Source organism: Vipera ursinii, assembly GCF_947247035.1.
Source record: "Vipera ursinii genome assembly, chromosome: 1".
Classification (NCBI taxonomy): Eukaryota; Metazoa; Chordata; class Lepidosauria; order Squamata; family Viperidae; genus Vipera; species Vipera ursinii.
The window spans coordinates 180,443,093-180,464,419 of record NC_139512.1 but is presented as its reverse complement, the minus strand read 5'-3'; positions in this window follow the sequence as shown (position 1 = coordinate 180,464,419).

The window sequence follows — 21,327 nt, the reverse complement described above, 5'->3', positions numbered from 1 at the left end:
CAGCAAAGTCAAAATAGAGCGTGGGAAACCAGGGCCACAGGGTACGGTTGGAGATGGAGTATAGGGTGTTTCCTTGAAAGTCAATGATAGTCCAGGTGTAGTTTGCAGGGCGGTGCTGGTTGTTAGGGACGGAGAGCAAAGAGCGTCGTGATCGAGGAAAATGTTGTCGTGGTGATGAGGCTTGTAGAATGTTTCTTGGAGTGATTGGTGCAGCAGGCTGTGCATCGGTCCAAGCAATGTTACGCGGCTGGCGGGGGAGTGACAAAGGACGTTGGTCGTGTCCTCGCTGGCCGTGATTTGGCGAAGCCCGTTGATGAATGTGATGATGAGGCGGCGGGGAATTTTTGTTTCCTCCTTCACAGTGGCCGACGAGGCGATCAAAAGACCAGAGGCACTTTAGCGTGTTGACAGGAGCGGGGTGTCTGCAGCGGACGTAGCGTACAGCACAGGGATCCTTTGAATAGGGTGGGTATCTGGAGAGCCAAGAAGCAAGCAGAGAAGGAATAGGAAGGTAGGAGGCAGAATATGAAGAGAAAAGATACACGGTTTGATTGAAACGAGCGCCATTGGCTAGAAATCCAAGGCAGGAGTAAGAGCCAATAGTGGAGGGGGTGACTGTTACACGAAGGAAGATAGTACATGGAAAATAAGTGTATTTAATATGTGCCGGAAAAGGAGAAGCAAGGTAATGACCACGGTGTTGTAATGTATAATTACAGTGAGGCAGAGAGTCATCTTGAAAGGTGAAAGTGACAGATGTGAAGGGGGGTGCAAGTATAATATGCGGGTCAGCCCTCAATTGAGCTGTCGCTAAAGAGTAAAGGCAAAGACATAGAGTCAGCAGCAGGGGAAGGCTTTGTGATGGCATGATAGGGCCGTACGCAACGTGCAGGAACCCACAATGTGTGATTTGGAAGTTGGACTGCAGCGTAGCCTTTTCCCCAGGTGATCAGGGGTACCGGTCCTTTCCAAGCAGGATCTGGTAGTTGCCTATAGTAAACAGAAGGTCTGGAGGTTGGACAAGGAGGGTTAGAAAAATGTCGAGAAGCGGCTGAAGTGGCCGGTGACCCTGTAAGGTTCAAGAAATTGAGAGTATAAAGACAAACATTAAGAACATTTTGCAACACTGGGAGTGTCGGGGGGCTTACGCCTTTTGCCCCTAAATATCGTTGCAATGCATTTTTGAGTGTTTGATTTGTGCGTTCCACAATAGCTTGCCCTTGGCTATTAAATGGAATACCAAATTTGTGTACAATGTCCCATCGATAGCAAAATTCCGAAAATGCAGTACTTGTGTATGCAGGACCATTGTCAGTTTTTAAAATTTTAGGACATCCCAGTGTTATGAAAGATCTAATACAATGATTGATTGTTTGTTTGGCCGTTTCCCCTCTTTGTAGGGTGGCCATGATAAAGCCTGAATACGTATCTACGGATACATGAATATACTTCCAAGGGGCAAATGGAGGGAATTGTGTAACGTCCATTTGCCAAGTCTCACAAGCTTGTGTACCCCTAGGATTTACTCCTTCAGGGATACTTCGAGCTTGAAGACTACAAGTAGGGCATTGTTGAATGATTGCAGCAGCTTCTTGGTGTGTGAGTCCGAATTGCTTTACAAGAGCCTTTTTGTTTTGATGAAAATATGAGTGACTTTCTCCGGCTGTTAAAGCACAAATCTGTAAGACAGATTTACAGGCTTCATCCGCCATGTGATTCCCTTCTGATAGGAATCCTGGAAGATGTTGATGACTCCTAATGTGTGCTACAAATAATGGTGTTGTCCGTTTTTGTAACAATTGTTGCAGCTGTAAAAATAAATTCATTAATGATGGTGATAAAGAAGGAGAAATATAGGCATCAAAAATTGAAAAAACAATGTTGGCAACATAAAGACTGTCTGTGATTATGTTCAATGGCTGATTTTGAAAAATGGAAAGAGCCAGATTAAAAGCAGCTAATTCAGCTTGTTGAGCTGATGATTGTCCCGTAGTGAGACGTTTGTGCCATGTGGAATCAAGTTGCCAAACACATGCCCCAATGGCTTTTGAACCATCCGTAAACACTGTTAGTGCCTGCGGGATAGGTTGTTTTGCTATTGGATTAAAAATTGTAGTTGGGATTGTTTTGATCAATTGTAATCGAGGGTCTGTTGGGAGATGGCAAGATAATTTTCCATTCCAATTTTCAAGAGCAATTTGAAGGACATCTGAATTTACAAACATCTCTTCCCATTGTGTCAATCGGAAGGGGAGATAAATTGTGTCTATTTCCAGACCCATCATTGCCTTTGCCCGTTTCCGAGCTTTGGTGAAAAGAGCAGCAAGTTGGGTGATTCGAGAAAAAATAGAAGTTTTTGGAGTGTGAGAAAGGTGTAACCATTCCAAGATTAAAAGTTTTTTACTGCTACTAATTTGCATAAGAATCCCTGTGTACAATTGCGGAGTAGAAAGAACAGCCAAAGATATTGGAATGTTGGCCTCTAATCTATCCACCCACAAAGTGCGAAGGGCCAGATTAACCTCTTGAACCACTTGTAATTGATGTGAATCTAGGATGATTTTATCTGCAGGATGCTTGGGGCCTATTAAGGCCTTAAATAAAGGAGATAAGATATTAGTAGGAAGAGAGAAATAAGGTCTAGCCCAATTCAAAGTACCAAGATATTGTTGTAATTTGACCAAGGTAGTAACTGGTCCAATATTTAAAAGTGGAAGATCGGGGGCAGCTGCAGCTGCAAGTACCTTATGACCCAAATATTGTACCGGATATTGCGACTGTATTTTGTCTGGGGCTATAAAAAGACCAGCAGAATTTAAAAGCTGAGTAAGGAAAGGGATAGTTTGCATAACAGTACCTTTTGGTCCTTCTGCTGCAACTAGTATGTCATCCATATAGTGATAGACCAAGATTTTCGGATATTGTTGTCTAAATGGTTCTAAAACTTTATCTACATAGTATTGGCACATTGTTGGAGAATTTAACATTCCCTGAGGAAGAACTTTCCATTGGTACCTTTTAGTGGGTCTGCTATTATTAAATTCAGGAATGGTAAAAGCAAAAAGAAGACGGTCAGGTTCTGCAAGCGGAATAGAAAAGAAACAGTCCTTTAAATCAATTACAACAAGGTCATAATTTTGGGGAATCAAATTAGGATTAGGTAGGCCACATTGCAATGGGCCCATTGGTTGGAGAATGTCGTTGATCTTTCTGAGATCCTGTAGGAGGCGCCATTTGCCTGATTTCTTTTTGATGACAAAAATTGGTGTGTTATAAGGGCTAGTAGAAGGCTCAATATGACCCTGCTGCAACTGTTGTTGGACTAAATCTATTAAAGCAGTGAGTTTTTTAATAGGAAGTGGCCATTGATCTACCCACACAGGAAGACTAGATTTTAAAGCAAGTGACAGAGGTTTAGGCAGCATGTTTAAGGAATATGTAGAGTAGCCCGAAGTTGAGAAAGAAGATCTCGCCCCCAGAGGTTACAATGAAGAGGCAATACGTAAGGTTTAAGAAAAGCAGTAGCCGAAGAATCAGGAGTGGAGGCAGACAGCCAGTTAGTGCTAACCTTGGCAGCCTGTGCTCCTCCCACTCCCTGAACGGCAGAGGTATTGGTAAGAGGCCAATCAGCAGGCCATTCAGCTGTACGGATCACGGAAACATCAGCTCCTGTATCTATTAGACCAGAAAAAGAACGGCCTTGTAAGGAAACAGTAAGAAAAGATTTAGAAACATGAATAGGTTGATGCAAAGAAAAAACACCAGGGGTATCGTCAGTTGGTGGCGACAGAAAAATTAGTGTGGCGACTTGTGTGCCTGCTTTAAGGTGGAAGGTCCTATCGCCATAGGCAGATAAAGAAAGATTATGAAGTGAAGTAGAGTCATAAAGGAAAGGAGCAGCGACTACTCCCTCAACAATTAAAACAGAATTAGGAATAAGTAAAGCCGGAATATTAGAGGGGACAGGCTTCTGTAATGTAATTGATAATGGCATGGTAAAAATTGATCCAGGATCATCATATGTTATATCTGAAGTTAGAGTAACAGGCAATGAAAATGTATTTGAAGATTGAGTGTTTGCCAAATCAAAAGGAAGTGTGGAAATAGTTTCAACCTTTGGAGTGGGGCTGGTTGATCGCCCCATGTCTAGTTTCCCTGGTTTTGTTGAATGGAAATATTTGCTCGACATTGTGAAGCCCAGTGGAAGCCTTTGCGGCAACGTGGGCAAACTGTTTTTGGCTTTGGGTTGGGGGGTGGCTGTGGTCCCCGTGCTTGGCCACGAGGCGCACCCCCTCCCCCAGGTTGTCGACACTGATTTTTGAAGTGACCCGGTTTGCCACAGTTAAAACAATTCCCTGTTCTTGTAATAGGAAAAGCTTCTGGAGAAGTTTCAGGAGATGTTTTATTAGTAGAAATAACTGCCGCCAGTGCTTGCATCTTATAGGAAGTTGTCCCTACACTGCGACAGAGTTCTAAAAATTCTGCAAGTGTAACTCCTGGTTTGTTAGCAATGGGTTGTAAGACTTTCTGACAGTCATCATTAGCATTGCTATAAGCCAATTTAATAATCAATTCATCCCTGCCAGCTTTATTATCAAATTGTCGTTCTAATGCCAATTGAAGGCGACTAATAAATGTAGCATATGGTTCCATAGGTCCTTGAACAATTTTAAGAAAATTTTGAGCAGATTCTCCAGAGGCATCATCTACGTGGCGTAAAGCTGCCATTGCACAAAGATGTATTATGGCAAAAGCACGCCGGGGACAATTTTGCTGTTGAATTAAGGTGGCAAATTGACCGATGCCCAACAAGTGATCACGTGTTACACCCTGAGGGAGTCCTTTTCGGACCTCAGATTCAGCATTTTTTTGGTATTCTGATTGCCAGATGACATATTGAGCAGGAGTTAAAAGCATAGAAAAAAGAGTTTTCCAATCATAAAGTAGCATTGTCGAATTGGCATCTACTAATGAATTAAGTAATCCTTTAACATATGGGGATTGGATACCATATTCTTTTACTGCCATTTTCAAATCTTTTAATAATTTCATAGGTATATTTTGATGAATTGCGGGACCCCCTCCCGGGGCTATACTTAAAGGATAAAGAGAAGTTTCTTCAGGAGAATTCATCAGAAAAACGGATGAAGTTAGAAGATTTGTTAATTGGCCTCCTGGCAATAAGGTTGGAGAAGGGGAGTCTAGAAATTCAGAGGAAGATGGAGAAGGCAAGGAAGGTTTCTTAGAAGATGTTGTAGAAGGTGCAGAAGGATAGGGTGGTGGTGCTTCAGGTGAAGGCGAAAGATCAGAAGAAGGATCAAGAGGTTTAGAAGTAGAAGATGTCAGATCTAGAGGAGATGGCAAAAGTTTTAATGCTGCCATCACTGCTTGCCATGCGGACAGAATGTCAGCAGGTGCCCTGGGATGATTGTGAAGATATTTCCCTAGTTTCTCCCAGGTTACAACAGACAAAGTGCCTGATTCCGGATAAGCCGGACAATTTTTGTTAATATATCGTAAAAGTTTTGTTAAAAGTCTCTTTCCTACAGGATGGACCATGGTGCCATTGTGTTTTTGAACAAAATTAGCCTTCTGCATTATATTAAAAAGTTCGTCCCTATGACCTGACGAAACTTTGAAAATTGAGGTGCCCATTTACTCACGATTTGAAGCCTTCTCCGAGGTGCGTGAGAACCGGGAATGCAGGTAGCACACGCCTGGACAGGAGTCGTGCTGTGGAGTTGAAGCTGCGATCCAACGGACGAGCCCCCAGTTGTTGCGATGAGCGACCGGTCAGGGTTCTGGCTTCAACTCTTAGAGCCCCTTGACAGGGGTGAGAATTTGGAGGGACCCTTGGCAAGGGTGATCACCTTGAATAAGGAAGGATCTTGCCTTTACCACCGACCCAGTATGCCGGAAGTTCCGACGGTCATACTTGGGAACTGCGATGATTAAAGCAGAGTCCTAGGACAGACTGAGACACCGACACAAGTTTGCTCAAGGTGAGAGCACAGAAGTGCCCGGGGTGGATGTTATACCCCAGAATACCTCTGGACACTCTCTATTTATTAGGCTGTTTCATTTGGGAGGGGGGAAAAACACTCATGGAAGGTCAAAGGGGAACATAGCTCATGGTATACAATTGCTAATGAAGAAAGCAAAGGTCATTACAGGAAATAATAAAACATAGTTTATGCTAACAGAGAACTGCTAATGAAGAGGGCAAAGGTCATTACAGGAAACAATAATGCATAGCTATCTATACAAATGTTAACAAAGTTGACAGGGATTATTGCAGGAAGACATAACTTGAGGCAGAGATAATTGCAGGAGACAGGGCTAAACACAAATGCTAACAGGGAAGACAAAAGGTTATCACAGGAAGACATAATTTTGAAACAGAAACAATTTCAGAAAACTATATATCTTGAAGCATGGGCAATTTAAATGAAACAAGTCTTTGTTGTATACATATGTGAATCAGAGACAGGAATGTGGTTGTAAATAAGAAAAGAGTTTTATCACCAGAGGCAGAGATGGAATGTAGGAATGTGGCCTTACAATTGCAGATTAGGTAGAACTAAATGCAGGAATGTGACTTAACGATTACTAATTGGGGAAAAGGCAGAAGTGTTAAACTTTTTCAAAGAAGGTCTTTGGCAGGCAGAGAAAAGCAGATTTTACACTGGCAGAAATATAATCACTAGAGACAGGAAGGGAGAATTCTGTGATTTTTAATATAGGAATAAAAAAGGTCTTTTGTAGGTCTGGGTTCTCTACATTCTATGAATGTGCCATTTTGGATTTCTCCACAAGAAGCTTTTTTTAGAAAAGAGATGGTGATGAGGCGGATCTATGGTAAGATAATATATTTTAACTTGGGTGAACCTTCCCTCAGATCCAAGGAGGAGCTAGAATCAGAAGGTCATGTCTGCCATTGGTTTACATATATGCAGTTGAAAGAAAGATTTAAGCTGGATAAAAATAATCATGGGTTTAGTTTTGTTAAAAATGAATTGGAAATTGTACTGTGTGTTAGTGATGAACATATTATTGCTAAAGTTTATAAAATGTTATTGAATTTAAATCTGGAAAATGAACAAGTAAAACATTGTATGATTCAGTGGGCAAGGAATTTTGTATATAATGTAATGCTTGAACAATGGAAGAATATGTGGAATAAAGGATTAAAATTTACATTGAACTATAATTTAAAAGAAAACTTTTACAAGATGATGTACAATTGGTATTTAACACCAGATAAGTTATCAAAAATGTATAAAAAGGTAAAGGTTCCCCCACACATGCGTGCTAGTCGTTTCCAACTCTAGGGGCCAGTGCTCATCTCCGTTTCAAAGCCAAAGAGCCAGCGCTTGTCTGAGGACGTCTCCGTGGTCATGTGGCTGGCATGACTAGACGCCAAAGGTGCACGGAACACTGTTACCTTCCCACCGTAGTGGTCCCTATTTTTCTACTTGCATTTTTACGTGCTTTCGAACTGTTAGGTTGGCAGAAGCTGGGACGAGTAACAGGCGCTTATTCTGTTACACGGCACTCGGGATTCGACATGCCAAACTGCCGACCTTCTGATCGACAAGCTCAGCATCCTAACCCACTGAGCCACCGCGTCCCTTGTCAAAAATGTATAATGTATTTCAAATAAATGTTGGAAATGTAAATGTAAAGAGGGGACATTCTACCATTTATGGTGGATGTGTGATAAAGCAAGAAAATATTGGAGCAGGATTCAAATGTTAATGCAGAAAATTCTTAAAATGAACATAGAAAGAAAACTAGAGACTTTTCTCGTAGGACTAGTGGACAAAGAAAAAAATATGAAACCTTGATGTTATATATATTGACAGCAGCAAGATTACTTTATGTTCAGAAATGGAAGACCACAATGGAGGAATGGTTGCAAAAAATGATGGAGCTAGCAGAGATGGCTAAATGGACTGTACTGATTAAAGAAAAGAACACGAATACTTTTATTGTTACATGGAAATCGCTTCTGGATTTTGTGCTTGAGGTGGAAAAAATGAAATTTTGATTTTGGGCTTTACTGATTAGATAGACTTGTTGTTATCAAAATGGCTACTTTACACTATTTTGTAAAAGTAAAAAGTTGAGGCTTGATGATGATATTCTCTTTTACTGCATCAAAGGAAGTCAGAAAACAATACCTTTTTTTACCCGCCTTCCCTTCCTTTACTTTTCTATTCAATTTCCTCTTCCCTATCTTTCCCGCTATTTACTTTTGTATTTTCTTTGTATCATATACTATAAACTAATAAAACTTCAAAAAAAGAAAGAAAGAAATAACAGTGGATCAAACTGATTGGCTGGTATTATGATCCACTTAAATGACAACAAAGAAACAAAAAGACCAATTGGCATCGGTCTTGCCAATCCTGTTTTTCAAATGACATAGAAATTAGACTAGACCGACCCCAGAACTGCTTCACCAGCTTAGCATGGCAGCTGCCAAACTGATTATATATAGTCTGGATAGATAATTCTTGATTTCACATATGTACACATTATGTTTTTTAGATTCCTGGCATGCTTCACGTTGTTTAGTAGTCCCAGCGTGATTACAATTAAAAAATGCAATCTCATCAAATGCCCATCAGCATGCTAGGCTATAAACACTTTAAATAAATATAGCTAATAAAAGCTAGTTTATTAGCCACCTTTTTGTAATATTTTTTTGCAGCCACTTCTGTCCTTCATTGACAAAAATAAATCCTCAGTTATTGCAATGCCAGCTTCATTCACTCCCCTGTAATGTGGCAAGTAATTAAACCCTTACAGCAACAGCAGGGGTTTCATTGCCTAACAGCAGCTCATCTTCTGTTCCTTTGGCTCATCCAGAGAGATAATGTTTAAATACCAGTTCATTCAAAGGCCTCAGCAACAAAACTTTATTTTATGATTCATCAGTTGGACATTGTTGAACATTTTGACGTTTCTTGCCTTTGCTTCCTTCACCTTCCCTAAAACAATCCTCACAGGTTATCACTCTGTTTTTCTAAAAATATCTTTTGTTGAGTCTTTCTTTTCTCTACTTTACTTTTTCCATAAGATGTATTTGTTGCATTTCTGCCTATATTAATTCAGACAGAAAAGACACAATAAAGTGGGCTTCCGGTTTGTGATTGTGATGCTGGCAGACATGTGGGGAGATTGCTCTCTCCACCATCTGGTTTTCTCCTACCGGGGGACCCTGAAGAGGGTCACAAGTTGCCTTGGAGAGGCGACGAGCGTGAAGAGGACCCCCAAGTGATCGCGGAAGGGTGGCAGCCCTCCCGTTTGATCTGGGGCAGCTCTTCAAATGGATGGAGAAAAGATCAGCCATTTATGGCCCATCATCAAGCCGCTGACAGCTGAGGCCAAACTAACTACCAAGCACCTTGAAAGCAATGTGAAAAATTGGGTGAGATTTTACCTTCTCTCTACCCCAAGTACCTTTCCTGTTACAAGCATTTTGAAAATCAATCCCCTTTTGAGGAGAGAGGGAAGCAAACTCCATTACCCCACCCTCTAAAATGGCAGCTCCTGATTACTCAGGGGATATAAAGCTTTGAAAAGATTAACTTACCACACCTGGATATCTGTCTTCTGTTTTGAATTTGGTGACCCCAAAAGTTCCTATTCTCACTGGAATCTGCTATCTTGCTTTATTTGTAAAAAGAACTTAAACCGGATAAGAATCTAGCCTGGGATATGAAAAAGACTCTAAATGCTACTGGGGACATCTTGTGGCAAAGCTTGGTACAGCAGTTTTATTAACTCTATCAAAGAGACTTGTTTACTGCCCAGATCTGACCTTGGTATTATCTATGAGAGACTTAATTTTGAGAGATCAGCTGGGTAATGCAATTGGTAGGAACAGTGGACGTAAATACTTACTGACTTTCATTTAAATAAATAGCCTTCACTAGAAAGATCATCTTTAACTATGTCAGAAATGGAGAAGGAGCAACAAAATATCTCAGATACACTAAAACCTATACTTGAAATCATCTTGGCAAACACTGAAAAACTTAAAGCTAACCTGAAAGACAAAGATGCCAGCTTACTTTCAGAAAGCGAAATCCTGATTACAGCTAGAAAACAATTAACTCAAAAAACAACAAGAGTGGAACAAGTGGATACCAAGACAGAGGACTTTACATAACAACAAGCACAGTCTACTGAAAATCCAGACAACAAAATAATAATTTCAAAACTGGAAGTCACCTTCTATGCAAACCAGAAGAAATTTGAGGGGGAAAAAAGACCAGATCAAATTGAAGACAACTATATCAGAACAAACACGTGGATCTGGGATATCAGGGTGACAGCTTAATGATTATAAATGATCCAGATTTTTCAGAAAGTTGGCAATGAGATGGCTTAATGCAAATAATACATACAAGAATGAAAGGAGATCTATTTGATGATTTAAAAACACTGGTATGGAAGCCTGATTGGCAAACGAAGAAAGCTAGAATTAGGTTGAAAAACTGGGGCCTTTTGATTTACTAGAAAGCACCCTAAACTGTCTACTAGTGGGCTAAAGGGAGATTTTGAGACAAAGGGAAATTTGATTACTAGATTTAAAATGGTTGGAAAATAGCAAAAAATAAGGGATTAATCTGCTTAGTATTGAAGATATAGATGTACAAGGCAAATGTAAACTAACTATTAGAAATAGGTTTGAATTATTGACTAGCCCAGAGAATATAATCAAGATGGTGATGTATTAGGGTGGGAAGTAGAAAATGTTTATGGAGTAGAATAAGAATATAGTTAAGTAACTAATATATGTATTTTAGATATTATACTTTTCATGAAATTAGATAAAGGAAATTTGGGTTATCTGAAAGTTAAATACTATGGATATTAAAGATTAAACTGGAAGTATGTAATTAAAAATTAAAATTAGGTAAAATTTAATAACAGGACATTGATTGCTCATTGAGATTTATTAAGATATGTATAAGCAAAAAATGTGTATTTATTATTGTGATAATGAAGTTTATACTAAGTTTTGATACAATTAGAAATTTGTTAGCTTAAATATGAAATAGTAAATGTTAAGGGGAACAGAGAAGAATTTTTTGAGATGTAACCTGAGATACCTACCAAAGATTGTATTATTCAACCATTGTTTAATCCAATTACCATGTTGCCTTCTTAATACTTACATGTAAAACTGGAAAATCAATAAAATATCTTTTTTTTAAAAAAGAAAAGACACAATAAAGTGAATAAAGATGCAGAAAACTTATGGTTTCCTTTCAAAGAAGACAGTGTGATCTGCCACTAGGATAATTCATTGTGGTACCCAGGAACATGTAATTCACAAGGATTAAAATATTTTCAAATTAAAACTAAACATCTTTAATTTTAATATTTATTCTGACAACTATTGAATATTTGATAACAACTGGTGATAGATTTGTTCCTGAAAGAGCTACCAGGGAAAGTTAACAAAAGCTTGACAAAATAGTTCAAAATATTTTCCCTCTAAGTCCATCGTTTAGTCTTGGGTAACACGAGAGCCCACGTAAGCAATAAGAAGAAGTAATGTCTTTCTGTTGGTTGAATTAATATAACCAAGGGAATATGAAAGGACAATTATGACCTTATAATATTGATGTCTTTTTTTTCTCACTTGAAAATAATGGGGTTTGGATTTGCTGCAAAAGCAAGCTCAGAGTAATGCTTGAAAAAAAAGTCAAAAGACTGGAACAACAATGACTTTAGCTAATCAGGAAGAACAAAGATATGCTAGCTCAAAGGAAAGGAGATTCTGTAACAGAAACTGGTAGAGGAAACAACTCTTCAGATGTTGAGCGGAGGATCAGAGGAGCAAGCCCAATGGATGGGAGTAACAATCAGAAGCAAGAAATGTAAAAAAAAAGATCCACACTGGAGCTCTGAAATGGTTTTCAGAAGCCTTTGTAGGTGTAACAGACTCAATTCAAGGGAAGAACAAAAGATATTGCAGACTGAAAGACAAGAAAGTGAATCCCTACAGGAGGAACCATGATCAGGAATGTGACAACAACTTCCAAGACTTATAAAACTCAGAGGCAGGTACTCTTCCAGCTAATATAAGCAAGGGCAAATGATACTGTAGCTACAACTGTACCACTACTGATTCTGAAAATCTTGTAAGGAAGTTTAAGAATTTGGAAGCCCTGATTGTATTCTCAATTATCCTTTTAATCCAAGAAATAGGGTGAACTCTGTCCATCCCAAACATTTCAACAGAATGGACATGCTCCACATTCCCTCTTGAAACAATGTCATCTGATGGGGCCAAAAAGTTTTCTCCTATGGTACCTGCCTTGTGGAATAATCTCTTTCCTGAGAGTTGACTGGTCCTGACCCTGCTAGCCTTCAAGAAGCCTTTGAAGACCTGGATCTTCCTGCAGGCATTGGAGCCAGGATGAATTCATCCTGAGCGGTATAAGCTATGTTGATGTACCCCAGCTTGGTACTTTTGTTATTAATTTGAGGGAACACCTGCTGCCGGCATCAAGCTCCCTTCGCCCTGTGCACTCCCACAGGGAGGGCCTTCTCAGGGTGCCGCCAGTCAAAGAATGCCGGCGGATGACACCCAGGGGGAGGGCCTTCTCGGTGGGGGCACCTGCCCTTTGGAACCAGCTGCCCGTGGAGCTTAGGACTGCCCCCGACCTTCGATCATTTCGCCGAGACCTGAAGACCTGGCTCTTTGAGCTTTCTGGCCCAGGCTGAGTTTTAATTGGGGGTTTTAACTGGGGTTTTATATTTTTTCAGGGACTTAGTTTAATCTTTTTAAATTGCTCTTAATTTTTGTATTGATGTTTTATATACCCTGTAAACCACCCTGAGTCCTTCAGGAATTCAATAAATTCAATAAAATTGAATAAATTGAATAAATTGAATAAATTCAATAAAATTCAAATTCAAATTCAAATTTCAGGTTGTTTTGTTATTAGGGATTTTATAATAGTGTTTTTATTGCTATACATTGCCCAGAGTTATACCTTTTGCAAATTAAGTGGCCATATAAATTATATAAAATAAATAAAATTCATGGGAGTTCATAAAAAAGAAAATACTAAAAAAAATGCAAACAATTCTAACAAAAATAAGAAGGGCAGCAGAAAAAGCAAGTATGGGTACAAAACAAAAGGAGGAGCCATAGAAGTATAGAAAAGTATAGAACCAGAACAGAGAGCTCATGTTTAGAAAGTGAAAGCTAGCAAAGGATGCTGTGAACAAGGGAAACAATAAAAAGAAAATCAGGAAACCAACTGCTTAGTAAATAAGACAAAATGATAACAAAATGAAAAAGATGGAGCTATTAAACTCCTTGGACAACCACTTGTCTGAAATAGTACAGGGTTTCCTGCCTGAGCAGGGAGTTGGGCTAGAAGACCTCCAAGGTCCCTTCCAACTCTGTTTACATCCCAGAATAAAAGAACAGCTCTGGAACGTACTCAAATAGACAAGATGTGTACTTTGAAAGAAAACTTTGGTCATTTAAAACTGGGAAGTATAAATATTAAAAGTTAAATTTGAATATTGTTTTGTTCATAAAGGTTGAATGTAAAAGTAATTAAGATATATATAAGCTAAAAATCTATTGATAAATGTAATAAACATGTTTTTACTTAGCTGTTATAATAAAAAGTGTACTAGCTTAAATATGAAATAGTAGACATTAAGAGAAAAAGAGAGGAAGCATTTAATGTTGAAACAAGAGAAATTTTGGTTACTAAATTAAAAGCATTTGGAAATTAATAGAAAATAAGAATGTTATACTGTATTATTAATTAGTTGATGTAAAATGGTGGGAAATAAAATATATTCAAATAGATAAGAAAATTAGATTTTGTGATGAATTGTGATAAAGGGAATTTTGGTTACTTAAAATTTGGAAATTATAAATATTAAATGTTAAATTTAAATATTAATGGGAAACTAAAAATTGGGAAAAACTAATTAGGACATTGATTGTCTATAAAGACTAAATGTTAAAATAACCAGGATATGCTAAAAATCATTGATAAATGTACGAATGTTATTTTTATTTAATTGATATAATAAGAATTGTATTAGTTTAAACATGAGACAGTAAATATTTAGGAGAAAAGAGAGGAAATATTTAATGTAGTAGTTTAAGACTTGTACTAAAGATACTTGTATGTTATTGAATTATTGATTAACTCAGCTGCCACGTTGCTTTTTAAATACTTAAATGTAAAATTAGAAAATCAATAAAATATTTTTAAAAAGAACCGGTCTGGATCATCTTCTGTATGATCATGCTTCCATTATTTTCATATCAGAGGCCTACTTAGTTTTCTCTTTTCAAGGCTCAATGCATTCATTTCCTTCAATCTTTCTTCATATGACTTAGTCTACTGATCATCTACTGATTAGCCCTGGTGGTACACTGCTTGAAAATCTACCCACAGCGTAAAGTTCAATCATCATGGGGCGCAAGGTTGACTCAGCGTTCCATCCTTCTGAGGTCGGTAAAATGAGGACCCAGATTGTTGAGGGCAATGTGCAAATAATGCTCTATATAGTAAACTGCACAGAGAGTGCTGTAAAGCATTATAGGGTGGTATATAAACCTAAATAATATTGCTGTTGCTATTATCCTCATTGGCCTTCTCTGAACACATTTCAGTTTTTCAAACATGGTAAGCAGAATTCAACAAGAACAAGACAAGAGTCTGACCAAAGCAGAATAAAATATTTTTTAAAAATCCGTGATTCCACCTGATTTCATAACTGGTAAGGCCCACTAATGGGAGAAGATGGCAAGATGGTAATGGGCAGCAGGGAGAAAGTGGAACTGCTTAACTCCATCTTTGCATCTGTCTTCATGCAAAAGGAAAAAATAGTTCAACCTAATCAAAGGCAGCATCATGAGATACAAAACAGGTAAACAGGTCAAAATAAACAAAAATTAATAATAGAACATCTTTCCATTTTAGATAAGTTCAGATTACCAGGACCATATGATTTATATCCCAGGGTTCTGAAAATGTTGGCAGATGTGATCTCAGAACCACTGGACAAAATATTTTAGAGCTCCTGGAGCATGGAGGAAGTGCCAAAGGATTGGAAAAGAGCTGATGTGGTTCTAATTTTCAAAAAAGGGGAACCAGCAAGCTACAGATCAATCAGCTTGATATCAATACATGGGAAAATCCTGGAAAAGATAATCAAGCAGCAGATTTGTGAGCAACTAGAAATGAACAAGTTGATTACTAGAAGCCAGTATTGGTTCATTAGGAATAGATTATGCCAAACAAACCTTATTGTTTTCTTTGATAAAGTGACTAAATTAATAAATCAAGGAAATGCTGTGGATATAGTATAGTTAGCCTTCAGAAAGGCATTTGACAAAGTAGACCACAATCTACATCTGAGTAAGATAGAAAAATGTGGGCTGGACAGTATCACTGCTAGATGGATTCATAACTGGCTGGCCAATTGCACTCAATGTGTAGTCCTCCTCAGAACTACATCTACATGGAAAGAAGCATGCAGCAGGCTATCTCAAGGTCTTTTTTGAGCCCAGTACTCTTCAACATCTTCATGAATTATCTAGATGAAAGGATAGAAGGAGAGCTCATCAAATTTGCAGACAAAACCAAGCTGGAGGGAATTGCTAAGATAGATTCAAGATTCAGAAGGATCTTGACAGACTAGACAAATGGGTCTTATACAATACATTGTAGTTCAGTAGTGAGAAAATAATGATCTGCACTTAGGAAGGAAAAAAACAGATGCAGAGATATAATATAGAAAGCACCTGGCTCAACAGTAGTCACTGTGATAGGGATCTAGGTGTCCTAGTGAACCAGCACTTAAATATGAGCTATGATTTAGCTGCAGCTGCCAAAAAAGCCAATGCAGTCCTAGGCTGCATCAACAGAGAGACAGCATCAAGATCATGAGAAGTGATAGTACCACTTTATACAGCACCAGTGAGGCCACACTTGGAATACTACATCCAGTTCTGGTTGCTGTGATACCCTAGAAAGAGTGTGGAGAAGAACAACAATGATGATATGGGGACTGGAGACAAATGAATGTACAATGAATGGCTAAACAAACTAGGTATGTCCTGCCTAATGAAGGGAAGGATTAAGGGTGACATGATAGCTGTCTTGCAGTATTTGAGGTGGTTGACCTTTTCTCCAAAAGACCTAAAGGTAGGAGAAGAATCAATGAGTGGAAGCTTGATAAAGAGAGTTGTAACCTGGAACTAAGGAGAAATTTCTTGATGGTTAGAATAATTAACCAATGGAACAGCTTGCTCCTGGAGTTGTGGTGCTCCATCACTAGTGGTTTTCAAGAAAAAGTTGGGTATCCATTTGGGATGGTATAAGGACTCCTGCTTTGGGTAGGGAGTTGGTATAGAAGATCTCCAAAGTTCCTTCTAGCCCTATGATTCTATATGTAAGGACCTACCTCAACTAGATCTCCCAAGAAAGCAGGACTCTTGAAACAAGCATTGTCTCAAAAGGAACTTTTATTAGGAGCTAGTGATAGCAAGGATTAAAGCGAGGTCTGAGGAAAAATGCCACACAAGCAGTATATCAAGGGCAATATTCATTACTACTCCCCCCAGGGTCCCACTGTCCATTTGAATCTCAGCCAATCCACAGGTGGTATATTGTTTTGGTAACTGGCTCCATTGGTGCACTTCTTCAAGGTCTCTGTCAGTTTTGTTTCCCTCTGGCTCCAAGTGCAAACTGCCTTCCAGATAAGGATGATGGTATTCTGGCACATTCCTTCCTCTGGGGGAAGGGCAAAGTGGCAAGGCAATGCAAAGCAACCCCCGAGCATCCCCCCTCCCAACAGAATGGCAGGCCCCAAAGAATGGTTATAAATGCATATAGATGATTGAAAGAAAAGCAACACATTTATTTGGGGACCTGACACCATGATTTGGAAATTTGAAAATTAAGAGTCCTTTTGTTGATGTCTAAAATTGTGTTTGCCTTTTCTGTAGCCACATCACATTGCTGGCTCAGATTTAGTTTGGTGAACTCCTACTACAATATTTTTTCCACAAGACTAAGTGGGCCTCTGAAAAGAATTGAAAGATTATCACTCAGAAGAAGATCCAGAGCTGTTCTTTTTGTTCTGGGATATATTCTCAAAAATAATGTATTTATCTTAGAATAAGACAGATTCCAACTGAATGTTAGAAAACAATCTTTCTAGACTATGATTTAACATTGTAAGCATTATCCAGAGAAGCAGGGTGGGATCTCTTTCACTGATCATATTTTAGGCACACCTGGCTTCAAATCAGGGCTCAGCAATAAAACACAGCTCTCCCGACACTTAAGCACTTCTTGAGCACTTGACTTGGCAGCAGATCCTAATAAATGATCTGACAAGATTAAAATCTTGACTGAAGACCAGAATGAAGCCTCAAACTGAGCAGGTAACATCCACCACAATGCAATAAAGTGTGGGGATTCTCTGGGTATGTGATCTGTGTGCATGCACATGTTCCAGAGTATAAGCTCTAGGCTTTTTCCTCCTGCCACTCTAGGTTAACAGATACTTGGCCTGTCTCATGATGGCCTTGGGAGGCAGCTGGAAGTTCTTTAGATAACAGTTCTGGCTCACCAGAAAAACCATGAGTTTTCACTTGGCAGTCTCAGTCCTTACAAACCAGGAAACTAGGCAGCCATCTGGCTGAGATGCTTTAATTGGGATCCATTTCTATATTGAGTTGGTCTAGATGGCTTAAAAGACCTTTCCTAACTCTGTGATATGAATTCACTGATAGGATCAGAGCACACATTAATTATATACCATATAGCCAACCTGTTTTATTTTAATTGGCAGAGGCATATGGTTCTCAATCAAAAAATGAAAAAAGATCTCCATTGACATCCGTGGAGGTTGTTTTTACTTTTTTGAAACTTGCATGCAAGACAGTTCAGAACTGAAGCAACCGGGGGTAAGGTTTTAAGCTCCCCCCATCCCCAAAATGTGCACAGTAGTTTCAATTTAAGTTGAACCCTGTGTTCTTCCTCTAGCTAAAATAATATTAACTGTGTTAATTGAATCTTGTTCTGAAGTATCTCTCTCTAGTTCTGGATAAACATTAACATTTAAGCAGAAGTTCCATGAGAGTTCAGTATGTGCTAATTATTTCTCTTATTCTGTTTTCCTGTCAGAGGTAGGCAATATTTAAAGAATGTTCAGAAGCTGTTCTTATCTAAATATAAGATGCCTTCCTTGTAAAATAAGCAAAAGAAAGAAAACATTATTAGCCACCTTATATTTAATTAAAATAACTCCTTTGAGTTACATTTTCTCTATGAAGATTCTCTGTGAACATTTCTTCAGTCAGACCCATTCGTTCCCAAAATATACAGAGAGAGATAAAATCTGGACTGAATCAGCACATATTCAAATTGGTTTTTTTAAAAAAAATGTTAAGAAAAGTTCATACAAAAATGAAATGCAGCAGAAATTCAGACAAAAGTTATGTCAACAGTTTTTAAATTGTTCAGGTAGAAATGTACTAAACTGAGCTTAATGTTGGGGTGGGAGAGAGAATTGACAAATCAAGTGAAGTTGGGGTTAAGGCAGATCTGTCTATCACTGGTAGCATGTAGGGCAGTAAGTCCATTTCATCCAATGTGCCTATTTATTCTTTTTCAAAAAGTTAAATTACATTCTTTCCTGTATATTTTTGTGAGCATTTTTCACAAAATGCATTTTTAATAAATGCCATTTTTCTCTGCCTATTTTAAACTAAGAACTCCATGGCAAAACCTGGAAAAGAACATAAAGCAAAGGTTAGGAGGTTCCAATCTACATTCTCTGTGTCAGTTTCCCTAAAAATAAGGACCACACAAAACTACCGTATCTGTGATCTCAAGAAATAGCAGCCTATGATGGTTATACAATCACATACTGTACATTTGTACAGATTGTCAGATAACAGAGAATGAGGGTATCTACTTCCTTGATTTAGCAAATAGCTTTTAAAGACTTGCATAGAAAGGTCCTCTAAAGTTGCTAAAGGAAACACAACTACAATATCCGAGCAGTAAAGCTGTAGAAACCTCAAAGGGATGCTTTACATTAGTTAAAAATGATCTTCAAAGCTACTTATTAAGTGCCAAGGACCCAGGAATTTGGGATCCATATCTATTTCAGCAGACTTCTAGCAGAACAGCCAGATATTTCACATCAAAGTTCTCCTTCACCCTAACTCAAGATGACTCCACAAGGCAAAACGATGCTGCTTCAGATGGACCTCACGTGCAGCTCTGAATTTCTTCACATGACTTGGCATTTTGCCCAGAAAGAAAAATCCAATGTATGAGGAAAACTGACTTTACAAAAATCAAGACAAGAAGAAAGAGTTTCTGTGAGCTTCCAAGCTGACATAAACATTCCCTTCACGGGCACAAAAATGCTCACATATAGGAATTGAACAAAATTAGTTACGAAACAACTGCTGTCTATTTCTCACTTGTCTTTTCCATGCTGTGCTTTGGAGTGAGGGCATATTGCTTTATGTTAAAGCAAATGTGAAGAAGGTCTAGGCTTTTAATCCTAGGCTGTTTGCTTCAGTAACCCTGCAGTCAATTGATTTCAACAGTTTATTTGTAACCAAGATTGCAGCTATTGCTTCAATTGCTAGTTTAAGTTCAAGACTAAAGATCTTTCTGTAAAATGCCAATTGTATGTGTGAAAAGGAGGAAAGCATTCCCTTGCCCATTGACAGTGCTCCTTCTACTTTGCCCTCTGCATGTTAAGGATGACACAGACAATCCCACCTTTCTTTGGAGATTCCTGTAATTTAAACTCCTGATTTCCCAGAAGTTTAAACTGTAAAAAGTATGACCACAAAAAGGTAGTTCCACCATTTCAAAGTCATTCCTATAAATGGACAGTGATGGGAGAGGAACAGAAGTAACATAATCAACACCCTCCTCACATATTGAACTTTCTTGCTTTTTCAGGTAGTCCTCAAGTTACAACCACATTCAAACCAGAACTTCAATCATTGAGGAAGTGGACATTATATGAGATGTCCAAATAACTGCTTCATTCAACAACCACAATCTTGGCACTTCCGGTTGTGACTGTTAAAATGTCTCCTGGGTCATTCAGTGGATGGGACAAAAGAGGCTGTCTGCCAGGAAGACATCTCAGCTCCCTAGCAGGTTCTCTGGCAGGCAGCCCGTTGAGAGCTAAGACCTCTCAGTTATGGGTAAAAAATGGAGATTCCCTCCCAGCAGGTGGAACTTCAAGAGCAAAAGCGCATGGAGGCAGAGGGGAGAGGGATTTGGGCTTGGAAATTCAGGCATGCACAGACCTTGAGACCCTTCTCTCCCTTCCTTTGTGGAGAACTCACAGAGGCATGGAGAAAAAGATTTTAAAAGGTGTGCCTGCTTGGCTTTCAGCTGTCGAGATATAAGCAGGCCTGGATTGGCAGGGAACTCTTTCAGCAAGGCTCCAGAGATGAGAGGGAATTCTCTGGGCAGTTGGCAGCAATTCGCAAACTTCTCTGCCAGCTTCCCATTGGTTTTCTGGGAAGGTTGGCAGAGATGATTGCAAATGAAAATCATGTGATTGTGGGCTGCTTTGCAACTGATTTTAAGTTCAAACAAATTGCCAAGAACCCAAATCACAGTCATGTGACTGCAGGCTGGTGGTGTGACATTTTGCAACTGTCAGAAATGCCTTACTGGCCATAAAGTATACTTTCCAAGTCTACTGTCCTTTTCTACAAAAATGTCTCAGCCACTGAGGTTTCTGAATGGACCCTTGACTGATTTAGGCAGAGATCAAGCATATGTTATGTTGGCCATCTTGCCTTTTTTTACCTCTCTTGCAGATATTCTTGAATCCAGCCTTAGCATTGAAATTATTTGTTGCTTTCTGAAAGTAATTGTAGGGAACACTTAAAGAACCATGTGTTTGTCTGATATCCTTTTAAAGTTATTAATACTGTGTTTCCCCAAAAGTAAGACCTGCCCCCGAAAATAAGCCCTAGCTTGATTTTTGGGGATTGGCCTAATATAAGCCCTATCCCCAAAATAAGCCCTAGTTTTGGGGTGAGACACTAACCTAAAAATCAAGCAGGGAGGTGGAGCTGCCCCACGCACCCCGGCTACCGTTTCAGCCATGCCTCCCATGAATCAACACCTGCTTTGCCTCGCTAGCCCAATTCTATAGCCGCTCACCACCACTCGCACATGTCACCCAGAGCCTCCATTTTGCTTGAATCCAGCACTCCATTCTCAGCTGCAGAGGCATTTCCTGTAGGCCTCTGAGGCT